Below are 8,595 nucleotides of genomic sequence, written 5' to 3' on the forward strand. Positions count from 1 at the left end.
TCTCTCTGTGTGTCTCTCATGAATAAATAAAATCTTTAAAAAAAAGATTTGTGAAAATCATACAGCCTTGAGACACGCAAGCAGATGTTTAGTAAAGACTTGAACCATATTCTTAAATACCTGGAATTTTCATTTTCTCTTCATTTTCTTTTGTGCTAGTCCATGGCTATGTGTATAGTGTATAGTCCTTTACAAGCATTTACATACTCCTATTTCACTATGTTCTGGAGAGATCATGGACATGTTTGATAGCAGCTGTCATTCAGATCAACACCCTACCCTACTCCTGCCACTGGTTCAAACATATCTATATATTTATATTTATATATTTTAATACATTATTATAAATATTTATATATTTATATATATATATTTCTAAAGTTTTTAAATTAATTCATGAGAGACACAGAGAAAGAGAGAGGCAGAGACATAGGCAGACGGAGGCTTACCCCTGTGGTGAGCCTGATGTGGGACACAATCACAGGACCCCGAGATCATGACCTAAACCAAAGGCAGACACTCAACCATGAGTCACCCAGACATCCCCCAGTTCAAATATTTTTTACATCTCCAAAGAAGAAAAAAAAAACAACGCTGAAGTGCCAAAACAACAGTGGGGAGTTTCTAGATCAGGTTGTGAAGAAAAACCTGTAACCAGAGAGATTAGTGAATGAGTGCACTACAGCACTTATGCCCAAAAGCATTTCTGGTTACTGTTCACTTGGGCTTCTGCACAGCACCTGCATGGGGGGAGGAGCGGCAATGGTCAAGGCTCAGAGCCCTTCCAAGGTGGGCAATTTTCAGGAGACCTTTTCACCATAAGCTGGGATTTCAAAGAGATACATTATCAATGTCAGATCAAAGTGAGTCTAAACCTATCCCACTTCCCCCAAAGCTGGGAGACTTTTGGCTCCAGACTAGAATTGAGGAGGATTTATACTCAGATACTCACAGCCAGAGTTGGCTAAGGATTCTGAGTTTAAGATGGTAGCCAACTGGTAGGGCACCCAGGATCCTAATGGAGCAACCCTGAAGCGTCTCAAGGATGGCATATCTGTGCCAGGCCTTGGTTATCCCTACAAAAACTTTGCAAAGGAAAGAAGGCAAGCAATCAAAGACTAGCAGAAACACAAGGAAATACTATGTAATAAAATCGAGCAGAACCCATGGGAAACAGACACACCAGCACCCTGCTCAGACTTGGAAAGTATGGAACAGACTAAAATATCACCAGAATTACCATGCTCAAAGAACCAAATGACAAACCGATAACATCTGCAGGAAACAGGTATATTAACAACAACTTTGTATTATGGGAAACTATAAAATTTGTCATAGCAAATTGGAAAAAGAAACAGAACTTTTATAAATAAGTACTAAAATAACAAATGTTAAACACAGTGAAATATTTTAACAGCAGATTGGATAAAACATAGGGAGAAGTAATTAACTGACAAACTAGGAAGATTTTTAGATATAAAATTATATCTAATTGTATCTACAAATTATATACAACATAATATATATTAGATATAAATTAGAATAAACTATCCAGTGTGAAACATGGAGTAATAGATAAAGAGAGAATAAGACACAGGAGGATAGAATGAGAAATCTAGCATGCATTTGACCAAGGCCTTAGAAAGAAAGGAAAGAGACGATGAGGCAGAGGAAACGTTTGAGGAGAAAATCACTAGGAATTTTCTAAAACTGAAGAAACACATTAATCTATAGGTCAAAAAAATCTAGGGAACCCCATGAAAATAGTTTTAAAAATCTGCTCAGAGAGTAAGTCCTCAAAGTTCTCATCACAAAGAAAAAAAATGTTTTATAACTATATGAGAGGATGGATGTTAAGTAAACTTATTGTGGAAACCATTTCACAATATATAGGAATGTCAAGTCGTTCTGCTGTACACATAAATAGATACAGTGTTATTTGTCAATTATACCTCAGGAAAATGGAAGGAAGGGAGACAGGGAGGAAAATAAATCTACAACTAGATGCACGATAGTGAAATCGCAGAAGAGCAAAGGTAAAGTGAAAAAACTCAAGCAGCAGCCAGAATAAAAAAAAAGAAGTTACCTTTAAAAGGGCGGCAGATAGCTAGCAAACAGCTAGATGTTTTCTCCACAGCAAGAACGGAAGACAGAAGACAGTGCACTGGTCTCTTTAGTGCATCAAACAAATGCAATGGCCAGAGAGCAAGTTCTGCACCCAGTGAAAACCCAACTAAACCTGCGAGAAGTTGTCAGCAGCGGGTTCTCACTGCAAGATCTCTATTGATGTGCTTCAGGCAGAAAGAATATAGTTCTGGAAAAAAGATCAGAGACGTGAGAAAGCTGGTGGACCAAAGAAAGTAGAGAATGTGGTTAAATGAAAAAAGCATAGACTGTATAAAATAGTAATGAGAATTTCTAGTGGGGGATAAAGGGATTAATTTAAGATATTAGACAACAAAAGCGCATGAGTAAAAGAGAAGGGATGAAAGATTCTGGTTTGCAGTTTCCTTGTGCTCCTTATTCATCCAGGAGAGGGTAAAGGTTCTCGTGACTTCTAGTCTCAGGTGTATTGATGATGCAGGTTGTAGATTCTAAGACGTATTAGATCAGAAGGGCTGCCATAACAAACTACCACATAGTGACAGGCTTGAAACAACAGAAATTCGTTTTCTCAGTTCTGAAGACTAGAAATCCAAAATCAAGGTGTTGGCAGAGCCAAGCACCCTCTGAAGACTCTTTCCTTCACAGTCTTTCCTTGGGTAGCCCCAACCTTGTGGCATCATACCTCTGATCTCCACCTCTGACTTCACGTGGCCATCTCCCTTCTGTGAGTTTCTGACTCCCCTTCCTGTAAGGACACCAGTAGTACTGGATTAGGACTCATTCCAATGACCTCATCTTAGCTTGATCACATCTTCAAAATCCTATTTGCAAATCAGGTCACATTCACAGGTCCCAGGGGTTAAGATTTCAATATAATTGGGGGTGGGGGTGGGGAAACATACTCCAACCCATAAATAATGTAACAATGAAAACTGTAGAACTAGAGTATGTCACTTCCAAACTAGGAGAAGAAAATGAGTTGAAGATTAAAAATAATATTGATACCAAAACCTAACAAGAACATCATGAGAAAGGAATATTACAGAATAATCTTATGCATGAACACAGATTTTTTTAAAAGATTTATTTATTTATTTTAGAGAGAGCATGAGCGAGCAGAGGGGCCAAGGGAGAGGGAAAGAAGCAGACCTCTCACTGATCAGAGAGCCCACCTAGAGGTTTGATCCCAGGACTCTGAGATCATGACCTGAGCAGAAACCAAGAGTCCAAGGCTCAACTGAATGAGTCATCCAAGAGCCCCTTTGAACACAGATTTTTAAAAAATATTAACAAAATATTAACAAATTGAATTCACACTGCATAGAAAAGATAATATCTCATCAACAAGTAGGGATTAGCCTTTGATTTTGAGGTCGATGCCACATAATGAAAATCAAGTAATACAATTCACCACATTAATAGATTAAAAGAGAAGAATTGTGTTATCATCATCATGAAAGAGAAAATAGATATTGATACAGATAATAACAGTACCTACTTTCTAAATCTATTGTGATGATAAAGTGACTCTATCCAGCACTTAGAACAGTGCCTCACACACAGCAAATACTCAATAGCATGTTATCTGTTGTTGCTATTTATCAGTTCCAGCAGGCATTTCACAAACACACACACACACACACACACACACACACACACCATCGGAATGACCAATACCTAGATAAGAAAGTGCACCCTCATTACGATTCAGGCAAATACATAATAAAACTGGAACAAAATACAATTATACCCATCAAATAGGTGAAAGTTAAAAAGTCAGACAATACCAAGCATTGCCCAATACATGTAGGAGCTCTCCTACACTGCTAATAATACAACCATTTTGAAAAGCAGTCCAGAATTATCTATAAAACTTTCTACCCTATACCCCAGAAATTCCACTTCCAGGAATATGCCCTATAGAAATGAACATTAAAACAACCTAGCATTCCAGGGATAAATCCCACTTGGTCATAATGTATAATCCTTTTTACATATTGCTAAATTTAACTTACTAATATTTTGTTAAGAATTTTTGTATCTATGTTCATGAGGAAAAAATGGTTTGCAGTTTTCTTTTTCTGTGAGGTCTTTGTCTTATTTGAGTAACAGGAAACAGTGGCCCCGTAGAATTAATTTCGAAGTGTTCAGTCCTCTATTTTTGGAACAAGTTGTGAAGGAATGGTATTATTTCTTCTTTAAGTATTTGGTATAATTTACCAGTAAAAATTTTTTAATTGTGCTAAAACATACATAACATACTTACATCTTAACCATTTTTAAGTATACAGTTCAGTAATGTTAAATATATTCACATTGTTATGCAACCAAACTCCAGAACTTTTTTTGTCTTGTAAAATTGAAACCCATTAAACAATACCCATTCTTCCCTCTCCTGGCCTCTGGAAACTACCATTCTACTTTCCATGCCCAAGACTTTGATTACTCTACCATCTCATAGAAATGTCTTTTTATGACTGATTTATTTCACTTAGCATAATGTCTTCAAGTTTCACTCATGTTGTAGCATGTATTACAACTTCCTCTATTTCTAACAGACCTATCCACAGTCTCTATTTTTTCTTCAGTTTGACAACTCATGTCTATGTAGGAGTGTGTATATTTCATCTATGTTGTCCAATTGGTTGGTATAAAGTTATTCATAATATTACCGTATAATCCTTAGTTTTTTTTAGGATTGGTAGTGATGTCAATTCGTCATTCCTGAGTTTTGGTAGTTTGTGTCTTTTTTTTGTCAGACTTGCTGAGGATTGGCCAATTTTGCTAATATTATCAGAAGGTCAACTCTTTTGGTTTCATTGACTTTTCTCTATTGGAGGGGTTTCTATTGCATTAATTTCTGCTCTAATCTTTATTATTTACCTCCTTCTGCTTACAGCTTCTTAAGAAGGAAGCTTAGGTTATTGATTGGAGGCATTTATTCTTTTCTGAGATAGGCTTTTAAAGTTAAAAATTTCCCCCATAGCTCTTATTTAATGCATCCCATAAATCCCTATTATAAATCCCTATTATATTGTGTTTTCATTCTCATTCAGTTAAATATTTTAACTTCCCTTGTGTTTTCTTCTTTGACCCAGAGGTTACTTGGAAGTGTGTTGCTTAATTTCCAAATATTTGAGGTTTACCCAGAATTCTCACTAGTATGGATCCTTAATTCAATTCTGTTCTGGTCACAGAACAAACTTTGTATGATTTCAATCTTTTAAAATGTATTAAACCCACAGTTAACATCGTATTCAATGGGGAAAAACTGAAAATTTTCCTGATAAGATCAGGAACAAGACAATGATGTCCACTCTCACTACTGTTATCCAACATAGTAGTAGAAGTCCTAGCCACAGCACTCAAACAAGAAAAAGGGAATAAAGGCTTCCAAATTGGTAAGGAAGAAGTAAAACTTTCATTTTTTTTCAGAAGACATGATAATCTATATGGAAATCCCTAAAGGTTCCACTAAAACACTACTAGAACTGATAGATGAATTCAGTAAGGTCAGAGAATATAAAATCAATGTACAGATATTCATTGCATTCCTATACACTAATAATGAAGCAATAGAAAGAGAAATTAAGAAAACAATCTCATTTACAATTGCACCAAAAATAGTAAAACACCTAGGATAAACTTAACCAAGGAGATGAAAGACCTGTACTATGAAAACTATAAAACACTGATGAAAGTTGAGACGATACAAACAAATGGAAAGATATCCCATGCTCATGGATTGCAAGAAAAAAATACTGTTAAAATGTCCATACTACCCAAAATGATCTACAGATTTAATGCAATTCCTATCAAAATATCAGTAGCATTTTTCACAGAAATAGAAAAAATAATCCTAAAATTTGTCTAAAACCGCAAAAAAAAAAAAAAACAAAATAGCCAAAGCAATCTTGAAAAAAGAAAAACAAAGCTGGAGGTATCACAATTCCAGATTTCAAGTTATACTATAGAGCTGTAGTAATCAAAACAGTATAGTACTGGCACAAAAACAGATACATAAATCAATAGAACAGGCTAGGAAGCCCAAAAACAAACCCATGATTATATGGTCAATTAATCTTTGACAAAAGAGGCAAAAATATGCAATGGGAAAAATGGCAAAAATATGCAACACCATTCAACAAATGGTGTTGGAAAAACTGGACAGCTACATCCAAAAGAATGAAGATGGACCACTTTCTCACACCATATAGAAAAATAAACTTGGCATGCCTGGGTGGCTCAGCGGTTGAGTGTCTGCCTTTGGCTCAGGGTGTGATCCCTGTCTGGGGATTAAGTCCTGCATCGGGCTCCCTGCGAGAAGCCTGCTTCTCCCTCTGTCTATGTCTGCCTGTCTGTGTCAATGAATAAATAAATAAGATCTTAAAAAAAAAAAAAAGATAGAAAAATAAACTCAGAAGGAATTAAAGGCCTAAATGTGAGATCTAAAACCATCAAAATCCTAGAAGAGAGCCCAGGCAATAATTTCTCTGACATCAGCAGTAGCAACATTTTCTAGATATGTCTCCTGAGGCCAGGAAAATAAAAGCAAAAATAAGCTATTGAGACTACATCAAAATAAAAAACTTCTGCACAGGAAGGAAATAACCAAACTAAAAGACAATTTAATGCATGGGAGAAGATATTTGCAAATTACATATCTGATAAAGAGTTAGTATCCAAAATGTATAAATAACTTCTACAACTCAACACCAAAAAACCCCAAATGATCCAATATGAACAGACATTTCTCCAAAGAAGACATCCAGATGACCAAGAGCTGTATGAAAAAGATGTTCATCATCACTCATCATCAGGGAAATGCAAGTCAAAACCACAATGATATCACCTCACACCTGTGAGAACAGCTAAAATAAAAAAAAAAAAAAAACATAAGAAACAACAAGCGCTGGCGAGGATGTGGAGAGAAAAGAATGCTCATGCACTGTTGGTGGGAATGCAAACTGGTGCAGTCACTATGGTAAACAGTATGGAGGTTCCTCAAAAAAATTAAAAATAGAACTACCCTAACTACTGCACGATCCCAGTAATCCTATTACTGAGTATTTATGTAAAGAATACAAAAACAACTAATTCAAAAGGATATGCACCCCTATGTTTATTGGAGCATTATTTACAGTAGCCAAGTTATAGAAGCAGCCCAAGTGTCCATTGATAGATGAATGGATAAAAAAGATATGATATATATATTCAATCCTAAAAAGAATGACATGGATAGAGCTAAAGAGTATCATGCCAAGCAAAATAAGTCAGTCAGAGAAAGACAAATGCCATATGATTTCACTCATGGATTTTAATTAAAGGGAGACAAACCAAGAAATAAACTCTTAACTATAGAGAACAAACTGATGATTACCAGAGACGGGGTGGGTGGGAAGGTAGGGAAAGTAGGGGATGGGAATTAAAAAGTGCACTTGTAAAAAAAAAAAAAAAAAAAAAAAAAAAAAAAAAAAAAAGTGCACTTGTTGTAACGAGCACTGAGTACTATCCAGAACTGTTGAATCTCTGTATCGTGCACCTGAAACTAATATAACACTGTATGTTACCTACACTGGAATCAAAATTAGAAACTTAATAAAAATCAAAAAATCAAAATAAAATAAAATGCACTGTGGTTTGTTTTATGATTCACTATAGGATCCATTCTGAAGAACGTTACATGTGCATTTGAAAAAAAAAAACATGCATTCGGTCCTAGGGCTGTCTCACATCTGGACATTCCTGTTAAATCCTTGGCAGTCTGCTAGGCCATTGCTTGCCCCAGACAGGGCCATAAGCTCAGGCTAGTGGCCCGCTGCTGGCTCTCCCCCTCTGCTTGGCACCGAGATTGCCACTTTGGCGGACAATGCTCCAAATCAAAGAGCCCATTCTGGTAGCAGCAATAATGCTGTTGGCTTTCAAGGCCTGACCCCCCTTACCCCAGGGTGAACTACTACCACAGAACTGGGGCCCAGGGAAGGGGTGGGAGTAGCTCCCGCAACAATGTCACATAGTCATATGATCTTACCCAAAGTTCAAGGGATTTCATCAGTGTGGTATGCTTCTGATCAATTGCCAGAGCACTGAAATGGTTGTTTTTGAACTTTTAACCAACTTAATTGTTGTTTTTGAAAACAAGATTTGTCAACTTTCCCACTCCATCATGCTGGAAACTGGAAGTCTAAAAACATCATCTTGAAGGAAATAACTAAGGTGTGGAAGAGTACATGCAGTATAATTTTGTATGTATTGATTTCCTAGTGCAGGCAAAACTAAACTACACGGTTTAGGGATGAGTGTTTAAGTGGTAATACTGTGAAGATAAGTAGGTAAATGATAATCCTAGAAGTGAGGATAGTGGTTACCTCTGGGGGGAAGGGTTTGTAGGTGGAAATGGATACATGGAACGCAGGGATAGTTTCTGGGAAGCCAATACTATTCTACTTCTTGACCTATATGGTGGTTAACAAGGTTCCATAACCATTG

This window comes from Vulpes lagopus, chromosome 3, assembly GCF_018345385.1.
Source record: "Vulpes lagopus strain Blue_001 chromosome 3, ASM1834538v1, whole genome shotgun sequence".
NCBI lineage: Eukaryota > Metazoa > Chordata > Mammalia > Carnivora > Canidae > Vulpes > Vulpes lagopus.